Here is a 22,565-nt window from a genome sequence, read left to right on the forward strand (position 1 = left end):
GAGTGAACAAAAGACACAATACAGAAAAGGTAGAAATTGGTTGAAACTATAAAATCATACTTTGATTAAAATGCCTGCTGAGATTTTTCAAAGTATTCAGTAGGCTAATTATAACATCAGCATATATTCTATAGCAGCATTCATCAGATGGAGCTATAGTCTAACATCTGAAGGCATCAGGACGGTGGTGTCTTCTTTAAACGCTAGCATAAGCAACACATTTTGATACAGTGATACCTTGGGTTGTGAACGCTGCGGGTCACGCGTTTTTGGGTTGCGCCTGTGCCGAACCTGGAAGTACCGGAACGAGTTACTTCTGGGTTTCGGCGCTTGCACATGCACAGAAATGCAAAATGACATCATGCGCAAGCGCAGAAGTGCCAAATCACGTCATGCTTGTGCGCAGACGTGGCACTGTGGGTTGCAAACACGCCTCCCATACAGATCACGTTTGCAACCCGAGGTATGACAGTATTTCAAAAGCCGCAAAAGATAGACATTAATATAAGCAGCTAAAGGCTTATTTTCATCTGGGGCTGATGGCTAGGAATTGGGGAGAAATTTAATTCAGTTTTCATTTAAAAGTGAACCTACCTACTTCTTACTTTCAAAAATAATATGTGAACAAAAATCACAGCCTTTCTTCAAAATTTGCACTTCTCTGAATTTTGTGGCATAGTTCTCCAGCCATGTATGATTATAATGTACCAAAATGCATTACATTGGCAAAAATGCTTTAAAAATGTGTGTGTTGGGCAAAATTGCATGCAAAAAAATTGCACTAAAATGCTCATGCATTTTCATGAGAACTTTTAAAAAAATAATCACAAGCTGATATGAAAATCTTAAGGGTGGAAAAATGAAAAAGTCCAGAAACCAAAACATACACATTTATCCATCCCCAACGATGGCTAAGGAGTTAAGCCAAAGCCTTCACAGCAAAGGTGGGTTTTGAGAAAAGATTTCAAGTCAAAGTCAATATGAAGTATTCTGGGAGGACATTCCAGGGCCTAGAGGACAGCAAAGGAAAAGGGATTAAGTAGACCAAGAGAGCAGAAAACATTGAGATTATATAGAAGGGTAGATTTAGGAGAATTAGGGCTGGCAGCAAGTTTGCAAAGAACAGGAAAAGGTAAATGAGATTTTGAATAAGCAATAATTTTTTGATATATTTATATTGTAGGCTCCCTTCTATATTTGTTCCTTATTATATTTCACACCTTTAAAAATATTTGACTGTTCCGCTTTCCATATTGTACCATTGCCTGTACAATTCTTTACATTCAGCCATTAAGATTCCATTTTTCATCCAGATAAGCATGGGCTATGTGAAATAATAGATTTATGTGGCAATCCCTATTCTCTCCAAAATCATCCTGACTGGCATTGATAGGATATCCTAATTTTCGCATCTGTTTTGATTTAGAACTATGCTGGCATTTCTGTTATTTTTTACTGAGAGTTCTGTCAGGGTAGCCTGTCTACTAGTACTATCCTGCTTCTCTTAATTAGCATCTCGGTTGTGATGCCAGAAAGAAGATGGAATATTGTATTATTATTTCTGACCGCATCACAAGTTGAAGCTATGTTAGATTTGCAAGTAGCAACACAGACAAGTGGAACTACCCAGCCAAAGGCAAACACTTGCAGCCCCATTCAGTTCAGTCAAACTCACACACGTGCTTAACTCTCATCCATTAAAATCTCTGTGTTGCCACATTGAATATGGACCATGTGTTACTGAAGTTCTGACATACATCAGTTATGTGTATCTTCATGATGCAAAGCTATCTTCAAGGAGCACTTGGGTATTTATTCAGGGCATTATAGGGAAAGTGGCAAACAGTGCCAAAGAAATTGGCTATAATTCAACAGTTAAGCATGTCTCTTGCAAGATAATAGTGATGGCACCCAATCTCAAAATGGGAGAGGGTGGTGTTCAAAAGCAAATTCCAGCAGTTTAAGCTGTCTAGAAACCTTTAATGTTGAGCCTTTGCTTCTCAGAAGCTTCGGTCTAGTTCCAAAAGGGCCCAAGAAAGGTGACAGGCCCAGTTTGGGTAGAGTCCACATTTAAATTTATTTATTTATTTAGGCTTCATTTTAATCAGGCCCAGATATATTTATGCACACATTTCAGTCCCACGGGTGCAGTACTTGGGGTAGCTTGCAACAATTTAAAATCACGCTGTCATATAAAAATAGTTAAAATATACTAAGCCGCAACAAGGCAAAGATCACAGATAAAAGCACAACCATTATATAAAACAATAAGATAACTTACCATGTGGATTAAAAATGTATTTACCAGCTGGCAAAAGACAGCCAGAGCGAGGGCTACAACCTGTGCCTCAAGTGGCAATGCATTGCTGCAGCCACTGACAAAGCTTTATCTCATGCGGCCATGAGCTATGAATGGCATCCAACTTGCAATCCATGGGCTTAACTTAAGTCTGTTGGTTTCATCCAATTTAGTTGGATCCATCCATTCTCCAAAATTAGATCCATTCTGAAGCACGCTGTGAGCAGCTCACACGTTTGCAAGATAAGTTTTGTAATGAACTGATGTACAGTTTCTACCAGTACTGGAGAAACTTGGACAGAAAATTTGTTTTCAGTGTTCATTTTATGTTTTCATTGAAAATACTATTTTCAGTGGTCACTTTTTTATTTCTGCTTGCTAAGCTTTTGTCTGTGTATGGACAGCGGAATATTTCACCAATTATAAAATGAAGCAGGAACTACATGGCCCAAGGAATGCTATAGGGATTGGAGTGTTTCATTAATTTATAGGATTTGTTTAAAGCCAAGCCCTTTGCTGGCAATCAAAACTTGCTATCGCCAATGGCCTGGCTCTGCCTGCTCAGTAACACACTGGGGATTAAATGAAGATCCATCTTGTGTTCCCTGGAAATAATTAGGCAGAGCTGATTTATATAAGCACTGGAATCTGTCGTCTATTGATACTTTTTTCTTATTTTAAAAGATTGTTGGAAATCAAAGACAACCCTTTCACACGAAAATCCACTCTTCGTTTCATTCCCTCCGCCCAGCTTTGTTAATTCCAGCAGTTGAATTTGGAAAAGAAAAAGGCTTTTAAGAAGTGGTTATTATTAGACAGCTAAGAATAAAAAATGCTGGCTGATCCACTGCAATTCAACCACGGATGTATCAATAGATCCTGACCTACCTTCTATTTATTCTTTGTATTCAGCACTGTTAGCATAGTCTGGTCAGCTTCAGGTTGGAGGGTGCCCTTCCTGAAGTCTCCTCTAGGGGGCCCTCTCCTCTGCCATCGGCTTTCCTGGTGATAGTGGGGTTTGGCTGGGGATACTGAATGACCACAGGAGCAGCAATGCTTCCGTGAGCTCCCCCAGCAGTACGGTTGGGAGCCATTGCTAATAAATTTCCCATCATGCCACTAACATCCACTGAAGCCTGCCATTTTTTTTTTCACAGTGTCCTAGAGGGAAAAGTAAAATGGCGGCGGCTCCAAGACTGGGCCTCTTATGGTAATGCTGGGCTGGAGGGTGCATTTAAAACCTTCTAAGCACTGTGCAAAAATACAACATAGAAACAAGAAAACAGTATAATAAAAATAGAGATACAACATAACAAACCAGTAAAACAATCTTAGAACACATAGGAACTCAGTAATAACAGGTTCTGGCCTGATGAGTCAAGGAAAGCCTAGACCAGGCATCCCCAAACTTCGGCCCTCCAGAAGTTTTGGACTACAATTCCCATAATCCCTGACCACTGGTCCTCTTAGCTAGGGATCATGGGAGTTGTAGGCCAAAACATCTGGAGGGCCGCAGTTTGGGGGTGCCTGGCCTAGGCAAAAATATATTTCTTTCTAAGAGATCTGAGGCAACCGAGGGATGATGTTTCATGTATGCCAGAGGGTAGGTCAATTCAGAATGCAGGAGCAATGGCTGAAAGTGCCTGGTTTTGTGTCACTGCCCTGTGATATTTTGTAGGGTGTGTTGTCGCAAGTAACATTTCCAGAGATGATCTACGTAAACCTACATGTTTATACGGGGGCCTGGAGCCTTTCGCATAACCTGCTCCTGAATTTGTTCAAGGCTTTATATATTAAGGAAAGGATGTGAGCAAATGCAGTTTATATGTCCTTGACTTTGAGTTGGAGAAGTGAAGGTTGCAAGCCCAGGCTATCTTTCTAGGCATATGAAGACAGAGAACAAGGAGTCTGTGCCATCTACAACTTGTGAGGCAAATGGCTGAGATTACTGAAGGAGCAAGTTAGGCAGGAGCTGATGCCATAGCAGCAAGTTGACTGGCAAAAGGAAAGAGTAGACTTTCAGTTCATATTCTCCAGCAAGTCTTGAAATGGCAGCCGTGACTTGATTTCACATTGCAGTATTCCAATTAACAGTCCAATATTTCTTTCAACTTTAAGAAGTGATAGGAAAGCTAACCCCACTGCATTAAAAACAATAAAGAAGCAGATATTTGAAGTGTGCATATGAGAGAGATGACATCTTCGAAAGGTTAGGACGGCCAACTAAGCCATATCTTGTTTTCATCTTCATGGAATGATCACATTTATATCAAATTTATGTCAGTAGACTACCTCTTCTCCTCCCCTCTGTTGAATTTGTGCTTTAAAACAGGTAAAATGTGCAATTGGGGAAGTTTGCAAATTATCACATGAAAGCTAAAGAAAAATCGATGGGAATATTCCCCTTAGGACTGAGCATACTGATTATAAAAATATTAATACTTAATGCCTCTATTACATCTCTTATGTACACAACTGAATAGGGTGGCGAGAGTGGGAAAATGGCTAATGGTTTAAAATAGAATCAGTGATTCAGTATATGCAAATCTTCCAAATGTCAATTTTGTGGGCAGGATTTCTGTTTAGGGTAAAAAAAAATGAATAAAAAAGATGATAAGTGAACACAACTGTTTCAATCTCATGAAGTATATCACAGATGTGCCCTTTTCCAAACCAGATACCTGCACTTAACATATGACAACATTGATGAGAAAACTGATATTTCCAGCTACCTCCAGTAACACTTTATCTGTAATAATACTTTGGCTGTTCTTGTTTGAATTACAAATGTTTCCTCTCATGCAGAGAATAGCAATGAATGTTGACAATGTAATGCATTGCTAAATTTTGTAATTCTTGAAAACAGCCCAGGCCATGGTAGAATAAAATGCGAAACACTCATTTGCACACCAGAACTATGCGTTTTGCATTGGGGAGGGAAGGGAATATGCTGCTGCTGCAAGATTTCTGTTTAGTTTGACTTTTTAATTTTTAAAATGCAAAAGTATCAGAGTCTGAAGAGGCAAGGTGTACCAGGAATATTTTCCTGTGCTAGACTTCTGGAAACAAATGGAAATCATAGTCTTCCATATCTCTTTGATTCATTTTCATAGCTTTTGTTCAAGCAGCTTCCTAGAGAATAATCTCATTTCTGTTTATCCATTGCCTATAGTTCTGAATCTAATTCTGTATCTAATTTTACATGTATTTTAAAAGGAACTTTTACAAGTGTGGCTGGAAACTTTGTCTGGGAGAGCTCTTCAAGCTTGCACCTCTTCTTGGAAGCTATTAAGCTTTAAAACAGGGGTCCCCAAACTACGGCCCCCGGGCCGGATGCGGCCCAATCGGCCTTCCAATCCGGCCCGCGACGACCCCCGCCGCCCGCTGCCGCCGCCCGCTCTCACGGCGCGCGGCGCAGCGGCGATCTGAAAAATCGGCAAAAAATCGCCGAAAATCCTTTGTGCGCATGCGTACGGGCCTCTCCCGACCCGGAAGAGGTCATTTCTGGTGCACTTCCGGGTCGGGGGAGGCCCATACGCATGCGCACAAGCGATTTTCGCCGATTTTTTTTTCCGCCCGTGTGCGTGTGCGCATGCGCACGGGCGCGCACTCCCCCGCCCTCCGGCCCGCTGCGCGCGCACTCCCCTGCAGTCCGGCCCACCGCGCGGTCGGCGCGGCGGGCACCGGCCCGCCGCTCGGTAAGTCTGGGGACCCCTGCTTTAAAAGAATCTAAAGAACAAAATCTATGTAAACTATGTAAGGAGGAGGGAGGGAGGTGCAGTTTCAGCCAGTGGTGTACAGTGGAATCTCGGCTGACGAATGTCTCCGTTAACGCACATTTTGGCTTTTCAATGCAAAAAACCCGGAAATAACTGCTTCTGTTTCTGAACGATATTCGGAAGCTGGACGTGAATTTCCCTATTGTATTGAGGTTTCCACTTTCAGTTTTCGGTTTTCGAACGTTTCGGAAGTCAGGTGGTCTTCTGGAATGGATTATGTACGAAAACCGAGGTTTCACTGTAGTGATAAGTTTTGAAATGCAGGAGCAAATCATGAATTTTTGGAGAATCCACAAATGCGGAGAGCATATGAAGGAGGAATGACTAGTCTTTCAAGAAGACTTTTTGTAGCATAAATGCACATTCCTAACCATGACTACTCTGAAATAAGTCCTGTTAAATTATGAGGGGCTTACTTCTTGGCAAATGAAGTTAGGATTGCCACATAAACTTTTCTGGATCATGACTACAGTCCTATGTAGCATTGCCTAGTGGTAAGCATCATTGAACTCAGTGGTGCTTACTTCTAACTGCACTGGCTAAACTGGAAAAGCACATTAATAAGCCTTTTAAAAAAATTCAGTCAGCTGACATATTACTTCTAGCTTTTAATTAGACATGCCAACAACGTTGCAAAGAAGAGGTCCCATTTAAATTGCTGGCACGACGTAGAAAACCCAGGAAAGAAAAGGACCTGAAAGCATTGTCATCGCCTGCTGGAACAAGGACTGGCTGTAAGTTACCCTGGTGGTCCAGCAGATGATGTTGTTGCTCCTGCTCTGAAAAAGGTCCCAGAAATGAGCTTCCAGGAGTGGCTTGCTCAGTGGGGCAGAGGCACAGCAGCAGCAGCAGCTCTGTGGTTTATGAGGGAAGGGCAAGCTGGGACTGCACAGATACGCAGGTGAGGGCACCACATCCGTTTCAGTGGTGGACCTGCACAGATGTGATTTCCCTGCCGTCTCTTACCTCCGTCTTCCTGGTAAGCAGAAGTGACACTGCTGCTTTGAGGCTATTGTTGCCTTTCTGTTCTTCTAGACAAGCTGTGCCTGTGTGTTCCTTCACATTCCCCTTCCATTGCACCACCAACTGCGGTTCTGAAGTAATGTAAGTGCTATTGTGGATCCAAAATTGGATATTATCCGCAGCTTCCAGTGGCACCATCACCATGAGCTTCTACACAATGATTTCCACTTACTTTCCAGCGCAGAGTTGGAACACCTCGAAAGGTTACCCAGGCCCCTGCCAAAGATATTTCTTCTGTGTTTAATAACTCTTACACATGAAAGTGGAATAGGATTCTGAAGTGCACCTCCAGTCCTCACTGCTCAAAGGCATTGCCTGCCCACATGGACTTGACAAATGAAGCTTTGATATGCCCCCCCCCCACTCTCCTGAAACTTGATTATGGAATGAAGGATGACTTCCAGTATAGAACACAATAGAAATAATTGCTGTTATCTGACAGAGAGAAAAAATGTGCCAGATTAATATTCAGACAGAACAAAACATTAGTTCACATAAAACCACCATCCTCGGGAAACCCAAAATAGCATTAAACCTTTGGTAAATGAAGTAATATTTTACATTTTGCCATCACATTGGTGATTTTTTTTAAAAAAGAACTTTTGCAGCAGACTTAACAATACCAGAGATACAGGACAAAGCATTAGAATAGATATAGAGAAGAATCTTTCATTTTATAAAACACGGACCATCCTAAAAGGATGATATGAGCATGTATGCCTTTTTGTGTGTAGCCTTTTTCTGGATTTATCTTTTTAAAAGGAAAGGATTTCCATTGGGATTTGCTGGTCTAAATCCATTTTCTCTTCAGCATACGAAATGACAGTCCATTCTCAATGCCCCAATATTAATTTTTCAAGCATGTCTGTATATTCATCTGCCAACCATCAACAAATTTCCTGGGTTTCTATTAGCTTGTCTCAAGCTGCTGGCAAGCTAAATTTCTCTAACAGGCATCAATTCGACGTATTAAATGCCTGTTCTGCCCTAGAAGACATATTGATTATTTTTTTTCTCAGCAAAGTGACAAATACCATTTTCATGACTATAATAGAGATTGATTACAATTTTATGGAACACAGAGGGAGTTGATCTTAGTGAGACAGCCTCGGGGCATATAAAAATTGAAGAAAATAATTTGGATTAATAAAGAAATTAATGAATTCACGGGCCGATGATAGAGTTGAAGCATTCTAGAGATAATGAAAGCTACAGTAGATGCACGGTTGTTACTGAATTGTGAAGTAAATTTAAATGTGCTTAAAATTACTAGTGATTAAAAACTTGTGGAAAATAACTGGGGTTTTTTGTTCAAATTTAAATGTTGTGTGGCTTAAGCTTGAGTTTTGAACAATTGGATGTTTTAAAAGTGCTGGGTGTACTTTTTGCACAATGGACTTTTCAAGGTAATGGTGTATTTAGATGCATAAAGTGAAATTATGTATTTCTCTGCATATCCCATTCTCATGTGTGCATGCATACATATTACATACTTAAACACACAGACAATATGAATTGATGTTAGAGAATCCTATCCTCCAGTTCTGTGTGTGGCTAGCTGTTCCCCTGAAATTCCTCTGCTACTCTCAAGCATAGCTGCCAAGTTTTCCCTTTTCTCGCGAGGAAGCCTATTCAGCATAAGGGAAAATCCCTGTAAAAAAGGGATAACTTGGCAGCTATGCTCTCAAGGAAAGACAGATTTACTTTTTATTTAGCAGATGGACTTCTGTACATACAATATTTAGGCACTAGGCAAGGTCTGCAAGAACCAGACTGTAGGTTGCTGGATGTTAACCAGTCAATTTGGCTTATTACAGGGCACAACATTTTTTAAATTAAAAATATTTATATACAGTCATACCTCGACATCCGAACGACTCGACTTCCGAAGGTTTTGACTTCCGAAGTCGACAACCCCAGAAGTCTTTTCGCCGTGCATGCCCTGCACACGCGGTCGGCACATGCGCAGAAGCGCAAAATCGCGCTCGCGCATGTGCAGAACAGGCGTTTCGACAACTGAAGACTTCGACTTATGAAGATGGCCACGGAACAGATTGTCTTCATAAGTCGAGGTAGCACTGTATCATTATGTCATGTGTGTGTGGGGGGGTATGTGTGCGCGCAATAAAACATAAATCTGTACAATAAAACATCAAAAACGTTTTAAAATGTTACCTTTCCAGAGTCCAAAACATGTCTTAAAATCAGCACAGAGGGTTGCAACCCAACCCTCACCACACGGAGGGTGCTCATCTGAGGTTTTGGGCACAGCTCCAAAGAACATGGAATCATAGACTTATAGGACTAGGGACCCCAATGGTCATCTAGTCCAACACCCTACAAGGCAAGAATCTCAACTAAAGCACCCATGACAGATGGCTATCCAACCTCTGCTTAAAAAACCTCCAAGGAAAGAGGCCACAACTTCTTGAGGGAGACTGTTCCACTCTGGAACAGCTCTCACTGTCAGAAACTTCTCCCTGATGTTTAGTTTTTGTAACTTGAAACATGAACATGATTCCTTGTCCTACTCCAGACAGGTGTGATGGTGCATATTGTCTAATCACTTGACTTACAATAGGACTATCATTTAGAAATTCTAGGTCGTACCGAAAGTGAGGTTGGCCTGAGGGCTGCTTCACATATGATATTTTACAAGCTGATACAAATTTTCACATCTCTCACCAGCCTTAAGATCCATTTTCTTGCATTTAGGTGTGTGTGTGTGTTGTTTTTTAAAATACAGTGGTACCTCTAGTTACGAACTTAATTCGTTCCGGGGGTCCGTTCTTAACCTGAAACTGTTAACTAGAGGCGTGCTTTCGCTAATGGGGCCTCTTGCTGCTGCTGCGCCGCCGGCACACCATTTCCATTCTCATCATAGCTGTCAACCCTCCCGTTTTTCACGGGAAACACTCTTATTTCAATCCGTTTCCCGTGGCTATCCTGGATTGTAGAAATCCTGTAAATTTCCCGGGTTTCAAAGCAGCTCCTTTCCCCGCCCCCCGCGAGCAAGCAGCCAGCCGCCGCCCGGTAAAACACCTCGCTCGGTGGCTGGCTGCTTGCTCACTTGCCGAGTGCTGCCGGAAATCACCTCTGCGCATGTCCAGACATGCGCAGAACTGATTTCTGGTGCCGCTCTGCCCATGTCTGGGCACCGGAAATCACTTCTGCGCATGTCTGGACATGCGCAGAACCGATTTCCAGTGCCCCAGACATGGGCAGAGCCGGCACCAGAAGCTGCTTCTGTGCATGTCTGGACATGCACAGAACCGATTTCTGGTGCCGCGCCGCTGGGTGAGGCTGCCGAACCCTTATTTTCCAATCCGTAAGTTGACAGCTATGGTTCTCATCCTGCGGCAAAGTTCTCAACTCGAGGTAACTCTTCCAGGTTAGCGGAGTTTGTAACCTGAAGTGTTTGTAACCTGAGGCGTTTGTAACTCGAGGTACCACTGTAACTTTTTACTGAACTTATTCGTGCCACATTTTCCACGTGAAACTGCTCAATATGTTTGGTGTCAGCATTTGGAAACTACATTTGAAAAAGCTTCATCCTTCTGCAAATTGCCGAGTATTTAGTTTCATTTTTGTTTTGTAAATATAAATCAAGTTTCTGTGAATATAATTGCAGCTAATTAATGTTTGTGATTGCATGTTAAAATGTTGTTGTAGTCATTTGCTCCTTCATTTATTTATGCTTTGTTTGATGCATTGGAATTTTGGCTGCGTAGTGACTGAATGATCAAGTACCTGATTCCTGTAATAGGTGGAGGGCTCTCAAATCAGTCTCTCTGGATTTATTTAGCTGGTACCAATTACTCCCTCATGGTAAACAATCAAAGTACTTGTATCTGCAAGCAGTAGATAACCTGGAAATCAAATATATCTGCTGTATACAGATCCATAAAGAGATTGTCCTGACAGCTAAAAGATGTGATTGCACATAACACCCGCTCTATCTCTCACACAGCCTAACAGAGACAGTTGTGGCTATCTTGGTGTGAAAGAAAATGTAAGAGAGGTACTTACCACTGGGAATGCAGGGTTAAATCTTCCCTCAGTTTACATATCTATTGGCTAGTAGTCCTTGCAAAAGGAACACCACTTAAGAAATAAGTGGTGTGCTTATAACAATATAAAGGAATTAACAATAATGCACAAATGTAATCAGCAAAATTTCAAAGCAAATACATACTGAGATATTGGCTAATGTCATTCTCAGGGTGGGCCTCTAGGTTTGGGGCTGGGTCTTAAGAAAATATAGGCTAGGGGAGTGATTCAATTTGGTTTACATTTAAGGGCAAACTTACAAAAGCCACACTTCTGAAATATGTGAATCAAAATCCACACTTTGAATTTTGCCATGCAGTTCTTCAGCTAAGACAAGTAATGTCTAAAAAAACACATAGGCTAGGGTAAAGTGTGCATAAAAATGCATGTATTAGTGAAAGTAGCAAACAAAAATATTACATTAGGGAATGTTGCTTTGAAAAAAAATGTTTGCATTGGGCAAAAGTGCTTATAACGCGTACTAGGAAACATTCACACAAAAATGCTGATGAATTTTCATGAAGACTTAAAGAAAAGCACATATCGATGTGGAAATGTAGGGAAACGAACTTAAGCTTGGAAAAATGAGAAAGTGGGACTGACTGGAAAATTTACCAGAAGCGACTTAGTCATGCTGGCCACATGACCCGGAAGCTGTCTGCGGACAAACGCCGGCTCCCTCGGCCTATAGAGCGAGATGAGCGCACAACTCCAGAATCGTCCGCGACTGGACCTAAACATTCAGGGGTACCTTTACATGAAGGCCCAGCATCACATATGAGTAGAGAATTTGTGCACAATTCAGCCCATGTGCAGGATACTTCCTCTCCTTTGGGGAGGGGAAGGATCAAACTGGGTGAAAACATGTTTGCCAGTTGCCCGGCTCACAGATGATGCCAGGTTTAGGGCAGCACGAGTCTAGGAGGGCAGCTTCTCAAAGCCCAGTAAGCACTTGCCCAGCTTCAGGAAGGAGGTGTGAGGGCTCTGACAGGGTCCCAGAGTCCTCCTACCTCCTCCCCAAAGCCATGGGCCATGCCAGAGCCTTGCGCCTCTTTCCCAAAGACTGACCCAAAGCCAGTGTTGTGAGAGCTGGAGGAAGGGCATCAAATGTTGGCCTCACACAGGGTGGCATATTACCAAGGTCTGGACCTATTTATATAATGTTGGGCACATCTGAGATCCCACCCCAGTCTCAATCTCATGAAGGATGTCACTGGGAGCCCAATGTTTGCACCAGGCTGGTACATGCTATGCAACAGACCTGCTGCATTGCTTTGATAAGTCATAACCTATTGCCTTCATTTCATTTTCTGTTAAATTTCATTTCCTTTTCCTTTTCCTGCTTCTCTTAATAACCTAATGAATATAACAGGGTTGCCTGTCTTTTTTCCTCCCTGATACAACGTTCATTTAAAAACTGCTTGCTTACAAACTGTCATACTTTAGAATCCTGCCAATGAAAACTGGAGCAGTGTTTTGATTATGCTACCAGCTGGAATAACTATGGCCTCTGTTGCAACTACAGAAATAATTGTTTCTGTTGAATTATTTATTTGCAAGGATTAAGTTTGAATGGATACCACAGGAGGTAGCTTTGAATGAGTTTAGGCAATAGAACAACGTTATTTACATCCTGGCATTCTGAAAAAAGTGTAGATTTAATGGCCTTTTACCAACCTTCTGCTAGCGTAATGTATATGTAGCTATTTTTAATTGAATGCCTTATTGAGGATGCCAAAAATATGCAAGTAAAACATCCACAGTAATGTGTAAGGATTTTAATTAGTTTTAAGACAGTGGCCTGTCTCCAAAGATTCTCATATTCAACCACTGAACAGTTGGTCAGTGGGTCAGATTTGACAGCACAAATCATCTAATTGGACTGGAGAACAGAAGGGAGACCTGGATGCAGGCCTGGCCCAAACAGGTGATCCATCTGCACCTTAACCCTCCATTGAGTAAGAGGGGGGCTATGAATGCAGACCTGTGTGCAGAACCTTAGCACAGAAACACATAATACAATCTAAAAGCTGATTCATACACCAGAAACACATAATACAATCTAAAAGCTGATTCATACACCAGTCCTTGCAGGATTGGAGTGCAAGCTTTTAAACCTGTTGATTAAAGCTATAAAGAAAACCATATACACTGCCAATTTGGCCTCAGATGAAAACTTGTTTCAGAATGCACCAGCAAAACAAATAATTCAAATCAAATCCACATTATATGGTTATAATAACTAGTCCGCAAATATTAGATGCAAATAAATGACACATTGGGTGTCTCATTGGCGTGAAGGTAGTGTCTATATCATAATGCCATTATACCAATCTGATGTGATCAAGGTGATGGAGTAAAGGTTACTACATTTGGGGCTTTTTAGTTTAAAGAAAAGGCAAGTAAGAGGGAACACGATAGAGGTGTGCGATGTACGTGGTGTGGAAAAAGTGGGTGGAAGGGAAAATGTCTTCTCTTATAGTATTAGACCTTGGAGTTATCCAATGAAGCTGATTTTGCAAGATTCAGGACTGAGAAAATAAAATACTACTTCACACAGTGCATGGTTAAAACTGGAATTTGCTCTCAAAAGATACAGTGGTGGTCACCAACCTGAATGACTTTAAAAGAGGATTAGACAAATCCATGGAAGGTAGGACTATCGGCGGCTTTAAGCCACAGTGGCGATATTCTACTTCCACTGTCAGATGTAGTATACCTGTGAATGCTAGGTGCTAGGAATCATGGGTGGTGAAAGTGGTGTGCTCAGGTTCTGCTCATGGGCTTCCCAGGGATATCTTCTTGGCCACAATGGGAACAGTGCTGGACTTAATGGGCTTTTGGACTAATTTATCAGGTTTTTCACATGTTGTTTCATACGAAATGTGGCTTGTAGATCTGAGTCAAATGTCTCCTGAACCCAAAGGGGTTCCCCAGTCCCTGGTTTTGAGGGCGAATCAATGGTCCTATACTGAAGGAAATGGATAATTCCGTTTGTGTAAGAGATCCAATTGCAATGTGCGTTTCCCAAATGTTTTTTTTAAAAAAGGGGGGGGCACACATATTGGGCACACCAATATATGATGTATAGGAACGATCTGAAAGAGCCAAGTTGGTTGTGCCTAAGAGTGTCCCTGAAGACGCCTCTCATTTGGTAAAACATGTGGGTCTCAGTCAACACACATCTGTGTACCTGGAGACTTTCAACTGCGCTTTGGTACCTTCCTGCTTTTCTTTTCTATTTGCCAACTTACAGGAAAGAGGGATTTAGGGAGTCATTGGTGGCCGAAGCAGTTAACATGCTAGCTGTCCATATGTGTGCATGTATGTATATGTATTCTGGCTGTCAGTGCCCTCTTCAAAAGCTAGTTGCTGTGTTGAGGACTAGATTATTATTATTTTTAATCAGTGTTTGAAAGCTCTGTCGACTGCACATGCCTTGAATGCTTGATGCTGCACTACTGCATAAGCTGGATTGTATCAGATCATTTGCCTAGAAAATATCATGTGAGGTATATTTTGTATTAGCAAATTGAGATGAATGCCAAATGCATTTTAATACGATCACTTTGTTTTTTGCTATTTCCTTTCTTTGCTGAACAGTTTCTTAGATCAGATCAGGGGTGGGGGGGATCACATCATTAAACAATAATTTTCTGAATTTTACCATTTCATTTTAAAAGAACGTGCTTATTCAGGACACTAACGCTTTCCATGAAATAGGCTCTTTAGTACATAAGTGGCTATTTTCCCTTGCAGTCTGACTTCCTGTGGGTTTGACTGCAGAATAGCAGGTATACTATTCCAAAGTGTCTTTACAAGTGGCTCAGCAGGGTCTCTGTGCTGTACATCCACGGGAGACAGCTCATCTGTTTAATCCTTATGTTTTAGTCAACCTTCCTTATTATGTGTGCAGGGCTCCGATGCTCAGCTGGATTTTGACTTTCAGAATGAATTGATGGAGCTCTTTGATCTTTGCTGTGTATTGCATCTGTTTCATCTTTCATCCTAATGCACGATCTTCCCAACTCCAGCTTTATTTTTCCACATGAATTCATCATGTTGTTTTTTTTACTTTGCTCTCCTATTTCTTTGCATTCCCTTCTTATGTGCATTGAACTTGATGTGGCATCATTTGAATATGACAGCTGTTTTGTATATGTAATTTAAAGATGCACAAGATGGCCGAAGAAATGTATGCTTAATTGGGAGGAACATTTAACACAAGCCAAATCTTTAAATGGGATGAGGAACCATCTAAAAAAAATACCCAGACAAATTCTTGTAGACATTTCATATGTTCATTATCAAGATAATCACTATATCATTATAAAGTCTCCCATAAACATGGGATAACTTCTGCCTATTGAGAGGGAGGGAGGAATATAATAGAATTAAATAGACATTTAGTAGTGCTATCCTATACCCGCCTGTTCAGAAGTAAACCCCATTGAGTTCAACAGGGATTACGCTCAGGCAAGTGGACACAGGATTGCAGTTTATGTTACTTTATTTGCCATCATGCATTATTGTGACACTCATTCAATATCCTAGGAAATCATCCTCTTATTTAGGAACTGAAATGCAATGCAATTGTATTTTTCTGGTACAGTAGTATGATGATGGAGGTAGCAATCTGCTTCCAAGAAGATGGAGATTGGATCGGCTTCCAAAGTACTTTAATTTCATTGATTGGCCAATATTGGTCTTTAAATTTGGTGCAATATTAGGATTCAGTGTATTTTAGAAGAGTCGGTCTACAGTGATGTAATAAATTTCAGGAAGACTTTTACAAACCCTCTAGCAAATTTTCCAGACTTGTTTTTTGAGCTTGCCTTAGAACTTCAGTTCTAGGAAAGAAATTTCTACCTTTCTTCATGTACTTTGCATGGAGAAAGTCCCAGGTTTAATTCCCAGCATTTCCAGGTAGGACTAGGGAAAACTCCTGCCTGAAACCCTGAAGGATCCTGCATATTAGCATAGACAATACTGAAACAGATGAGCCAATAACTGTGCATGTGACTACGGTATATGCAAACTTCTCCTGCACCCATATAGATAGTTGTCTAGAACTTAGATTCTAAATTCTAAAGTACTTGAAATTGTTTGCTTCAGGTACAATATTCCTGATAGCTTACTTACTTTTAAAAATGAATGTGTATTGAGAACATAGTAGTGGCAGATGTGGTGGGATGAACCTAGCCAACAACCATGTAATTGCATGTTAATAAGGTGGGGTGGGGTGGGGTGGCAGGTTGGGATTGTGTAGATGCACCAGTGGGGCCAATCTGATGCTTCTGCTGGTGCAACTCCACAAACTTGACATCACAACCACCCTGTTTCACCCTCATTCAGATACCTTGCATTGATGCTGCTGTCAGAAGGGCAGATCCACCTTCCCTTCTGCAGATGCTGCTGGTAAAGTATATAAAAAATCCAGAGGCCAGATGTAATGTGCTATATTCAACCCACATTCAATAGACTTTCTGGTTTTGGATAATAAATGACACACTTAACTGCAAAACATAGACTGCTGTGCTAGCCTTTCATCTATGTCATAGGGGAAGATATGGAATAAGAGGGTTCTTGAAACATACATATACAAAGTGCTGGAGAGATAATGCCATGCATATAACTATATAGCTTATTTCTTACTCAAGGACTTCTTCCCTGCCACGAGCATATCATTTATTTTCATAAGATGGCTGGTTGAGGCAGGTAGGAATTAATAGGAATTTCAGCTGTTTTTGAAAGGATCACACTATTTCAACAATGATGATTCCTAGTGGGTTCTTCTTAATCCTGAAGACTTCACAGGCTTCACTGGTTCCTTGGCTGTTACTATCTTTATGAGCCAGGGTTGATGTTGGCGTTGAACGGTAGGAATAAATGACAAATAGCAGAGCAAATTAATACATATCTGTCTCCATCAATCAGAAACACATGGGAACTTCTCTCCTGAAATGCAGTGGGAAAGGGTGCAGATTAGAACCTTAAAAAGGAGCCATGCTGCTTTTTAGGTACAAAGAAATGACTGTGAAGATTCTAATCCATACAGGTGTTCGGAAGTTGTGGTGTTCCTCTTCTGGGCTCCATGGAGAGGCGGACTCCAGTGTTGTGGAGAACCCCAGTGCAGCCACTGAAAGCGCAGGCCAGTGCACACTCCCCTCAATGGTGGTCCCACTAGCAATAGCTCTTGTAAGGTTGAAAAAGGGTCATTACAGAGGTTGGGTAGAGCACAGCAGGACTGGCAATGGATCTGCTGGATTCAAAGCCAACCCAAGGGATTTGATTGCATGTGCTGCATGACACCCCATCCCAGACCCAGTTAGGATTGCTCTCTTACCCTAGGTACACGCACAATAAGAGGCTGCAGTCCTAAACATTTGTACTAGGAAGTTAGTCCCACTGAACTTAACCCCTGTGTAGCTAACATTGTTAGCTATCCTAATATAGCTCCACTGTTGAATCTGTGTGAGTAGCACTTCTACCAGTACAGTATTTAGCTGGCCTGTAGTCACTTTGGTACTGCTAATGCAGCGGTTTGACTTCCCCCTCGGAGGGGCACTCTATTGTCTCTCGAGACAGACAGATGCCAACAATAGATTACCTGGATCTATTGGATGTTCTCCAAGCCATTCAGATACCTGAGATTTTACTCGGTTTGAGTTACATATTTGTTTCCATAAATACGACACTCGCTCTATGCAGTGATTTCATAATGAGCCCTGGAAAAACACACCATGCTTTCATGTGCAATGCAGTGCTAATGGGGAAAAATAGGCCTCTGGTATCTGTAGATTCCTTCCCTCCATCATTGCTACATCTCGCTCCCATTCTCTTTGGGGTGAAACTTTTCGTTCCAGGAAAACTGCTTTTCAAGGAATTCAACTACAGCTGCATGATTGGTCTCCTGTGTAATGTCGGAACTTCCCTCTTTAAAGACTTCCTTTCTCCCTCTCTCTGTACTTGTTCCTTTCCCTTTATTGTCTTTCTCCAACTCCTACGTTATGGTTTTGGATTTCAACTTTTTTGAGGTTTTGGAAGCATTTCCTTAAATTTTCATTCATTTTGAGGGTTTTCTGGGTCGTTTTGACCCCTCCACCACTTTAATTATGAAATAGTCACCAAACGTATTAGTTCATGTTGCATCGTATGTACACATATTGTTTATATTGCAATTTGTAAGAAAAAACCCGGGGGGAGGCAGTTTTGCACAACAGCTGTTTCAAAACTTTTGCAGCTGGGTCATTGTTACTTTAGTTTGGAAAATGAAGGGTGTAGGTCAACTTGGGATTGTGTGTGTGTTTATATCTAGATGCTCCAGATGTAAGCTTCCTTGGCTTTTTAGAAAAATAAGTCTAGAAACATTTTAAATAAATAAAAAGGATGTTCTAAAAATAGTAGGATTTTATACTTGCATGGCTGAACTAGTTTTCTCCTGGCATTTTAAATGAAAGGCAAAATGCAGGTCATAACCAATTTCCACAAGTGTTTTGACTTTAGCCTCAAGAATAGAGATGGGTTGCATACTTTTTATGACAACTTTAGAAAGAACCAAGTAAATTGCTTGCCTCATAATCCTTAAAGTGCAGCAACATAGCTAGCAGTACCAGGCATGAAAGGCTTACAGAAAGAATATTTTGATTCCGAGATACGAATGATCGCTGCTAGCAATGACTAGTCAGAGTGGAGTTTCACAGTGTGTGTTTACTGTAGCTCCTCTACAAGTGCTAATAGTACTTGAAAAAGTGAGATAAATTTTGCATTGCTCTGTAAAATCATCCTAGTCAGGGAAAGCACTTATATCCACTTTTTGAAATGCATCTCTCAGCATGCTGTTTTCTCTCAAACTGTGATATTGGGTGATAACAAAAGTTTCTTTATGTTGCACATGCTTATTTTATTTCTTTTGTTCTTGAATTTAAATGACCCAGAATCTGCTGAATAGTTATTTTATTTTCATAACACGTCTTGCAGTAAGGATTCGACCATTTCCAATAGTCTGCTGTTTTAAATTGATGTATTTAGTATTTTTCAAGAGCGATGGTGAAATGTTAACTATCACTTAACTTACATTTATTTAGAAGGGAGCCTTCCTGTAACAAGATTACGGTAGAATTTAGGAGCCTGTTCCACTTGTTGGAGTTCATAGGCTGTCAGACTAGTTAAGATGGAAGGTGCCTACAGAGAAGACTTTAATGAGAGCCAACTGCTTCTGTGGGGCCAATTAAGGCTACCCAACTGTAAAACACAGCCCTCTGGGTAGAGTTGGATTGCCCATTTTGGGAGCAGGAGGGGAGCAAAGGGAATACCTAGTGTCATGGTTAAAAGGGAATTGTCTTAATGTTCAAGGGTTCCATCTAATCCCCTAAATTTTAAGGATGCATTATTAATAAGGTTAGCACTGATGTCCCTCAGTGCAGGTTTACATATGCACCACTGCCTGAACTTGAAGCCCCGGTAGCCGTTCTTGAGATATGGATGTGCTCTTGGTCCCAAATCAATCTTGTCATTCCTCAGAAAGCAATGAAAGATAATAAGTACTATTCACCTGATTGCCTTCCTGCTCTGAGACAGCTGGTGACGCTTGTCTTCCTGATAACCAGGACTTTCAGATCTAAGGCAGGGATAAAGAAAAGCCGGGAGCTTGCTGAATCTAAATTTGACAGTCGATGGCAGTGTAGAGGGGTCAGGAGGGATAGAATCTCTGACACGTATAAGAAAGGAACAAAATTTATCTGCTCTGGTTGCAATGATTAGATGTCTCGTTGTCTGGCTTTCTTATAGTGGGTGATTGATCGTGCCCGCCAGCTGCCTAATATCATAATTAACAAAGTTGCTACCGTGTCTGAGAAGTTTAATCGAAAAAAATTGCCAGCAGTATGATGCCATTGTCGCCCACAAAGATCACAAGCGTGGCAGAGTCGACTTTTGGACTAATGGAGCTGCAGAACTATGTGGCTAGAATGAGAAGCACTGCACCTGAATGGCTAATGGTATGTCTGTTTTTTCACAATTGCATTTCCGCTCTTCATTTTCCTTTTGTGCAATCTAAGAAAGCATTAATTTTCATTTCAGGATGTCATGGGGTACCTACATTAATATTTGATGTTTCTTTATCTTTGTTTATTATCTGCATAGCAAGTTTTAAATATCTTGCCTTTGTTAATTATTGTGCCAAACATTATTTAAATCAGCTGTGAATATGGTAATTGCTGCTATGGTTTAGATCTCTCTCTCTCTCGCTCTCTCTCTTTCTAACTGCTAATAGGTTCTCTAAGGTTTTTCACTTTTTGCCTGCATATACAGGTATCTTTAAATGTATGATGCATAGCTTAGACCTCCTGGTATTATGCTAAGGAATGTTGTTAAAATATACACGTTTATGCATCTCCTCATGCATATAGAGGTTGATGACAATACATGATTAACAATCTTGATTCCAAATACCTCAAACCGTTTAGGAAATATCCACATATCACAGTTCTTTATTTCAAATACTTATGTGCTTTATGGGTAAAAAAATTGTTTTGCAGATCTCTTTCTTCTTTGCAGTTGTATTTTCTTCCCTCTTTGTGAGCGGTATTTGCTCACATAGTTGTCCCCAGAGTACATGTTGCTATTGCCAAGCTAACATATGACTCTGAATATTGACATTGATGGTTCTGTGTATGCGCCCTGCAAAACAAAACAAAGAAAGAAAGAGAAATAATGGGAAATTATTAAAAAATGAAGACAAAGGAAACACTACCGGATTTATGAAACAGGACATGAAAACTTGAAATAAGAAAACATCATATATAAAGCCTGCATACTTTACCAATGTTTTGATTTAATAAAGCCCATGGCATAGTAAGGGATATTTTCTGGGCTTGTTGAGAATTATAGAAGAAATTGTGCATTTTAACAAAATTAGAGAATAGTTTCTTCTGCAGGTTAAGTGAATATGCAGTAGCTATTGTGGTGGGTTGTCATTCCGATCACAGAAATATCTCTGAAAAAATTCTATTTAACAGTGGGCTCCCCCCCCCCCCGGTTACAGTATGTCTGTCATCTGCAGATTGTAAACTATATTAAAACATTATTGATCCCATTGCACATTCACTAAGACTTTTAAGGATGATTCAGTGTTTCATATTGGTAATTTATACTGTCTGGTCAAATTAAGTGATGATTTATTTTTTTAATTCCTAGAAGAAGAAATGCAGCAGTGGCGGCTGATATTCTTCCCTTACTCAGGATATTGTTCTGAATTGAAATACTATTTCTTGATCAGAAATGTGCTTTCCGCATCATCAGTTAAAGGTAAAAATGTTAACCTTGCCTGGCATTTTTATTGTTCACCATTGGTTTTTTAACAACTCAATAGTTTTCTTGGAAACAAAGAATGGTGTAAATATAGAAGTAAAAAACCAGATTAGTGATGCAAATTTCATACAGAAGGAAAGATTATGCTACTAGAACAAGTATATTGTTGTTTTAATCAGCACTCCCATAATAATTCATGTAATTGAGACTTAGGGCATTGTTAGAACTCAGCTGGAGAAAGAAATGTCTATATGGATTACAGGAGGAAATGCTAAAGCAGTGTCACAGCAGATGTGTCTGGCTTTTAACAGGATTAATTCCTGGGATATGTAGCAATGAACTGCTTGTAATAGTTTCAGAGGAACTAATAATTTTGAGAAATATGTTAATAGCAAATGTGCTAATATAAAGGGCTAGAAGATTAGCGATGCATTCTTTTTGCACTGGAGTAAGAATATAATAAATGTCTCCCAGGTGACTCAGGCTACAGCAATTTTTATTGGAGATTAAAGCTCGGGTGATTAACCCTTCAGAAATTAAAACCTAGTGCTAAAGTATTCAGTCCAATTTAAATGCAAACAGAGAAAAAAAGGTTATCATTCACGTTTTTTAAAAACCTTTTAATTTTCTTTCTTCCTCCTCCCCTATGTCATTGAGAAGATAGGCTAGTAAAAAGGAACATGATTTAGTTTGGACAAAGCTGTTCAAATGGCAAAATCGCTTTCCAGAATCCAGAGAAGAATATTCTTCAAAGGAATTTCAAAAGTAAGAGTGAGCCTGAGATGAAACAGGTAGGACAGTAAACATTATCTATTTAATATCTCTAATATCAAGTTTAATTAGACTGTGTTCTTTCAAGTTGATTAACACTGGTAATTAATTCGTTAATGTTGCAGTCTAGCATAGAAAATGTTTCAAGAGTTTAACTTGTACGAAGTATGAAAGTCTGCTTTTAAAGCTGACAAACTGTTATAAAACATGTTGAGTCCATTAATTTACAGAGGCCTAATAATAACATCCACACACTTTTCCAGGTTAAGGAAAAGGTTTTTAGGATAGTTTTATAATAAACTTTTGGAGTAGTCCTTGCTAGCAGTCATATA

The 22,565-nt window shown here is 40.4% G+C and overlaps 1 long non-coding RNA gene across 3 annotated transcripts in view; it reads left to right on the top strand.

The window, feature by feature from the left end:
• LOC118091582 (uncharacterized) overlaps positions 1-22,565 on the top strand; it is a 90,819-nt gene that overhangs the window by 40,146 nt on the left and 28,108 nt on the right. For all 3 annotated transcript variants that reach the window (XR_009558272.1, XR_009558271.1, XR_004693399.2), the window contains 3 exons: positions 19,942-20,150; positions 21,349-21,459; positions 22,123-22,253. This is a non-coding gene — a long non-coding RNA (uncharacterized LOC118091582). The remainder of the gene's footprint in view (positions 1-19,941; positions 20,151-21,348; positions 21,460-22,122; positions 22,254-22,565) is intronic.

This window comes from Zootoca vivipara, chromosome 10 (genome assembly GCF_963506605.1).
Source record: "Zootoca vivipara chromosome 10, rZooViv1.1, whole genome shotgun sequence".
In the NCBI taxonomy this organism is placed as follows: Eukaryota; Metazoa; Chordata; class Lepidosauria; order Squamata; family Lacertidae; genus Zootoca; species Zootoca vivipara.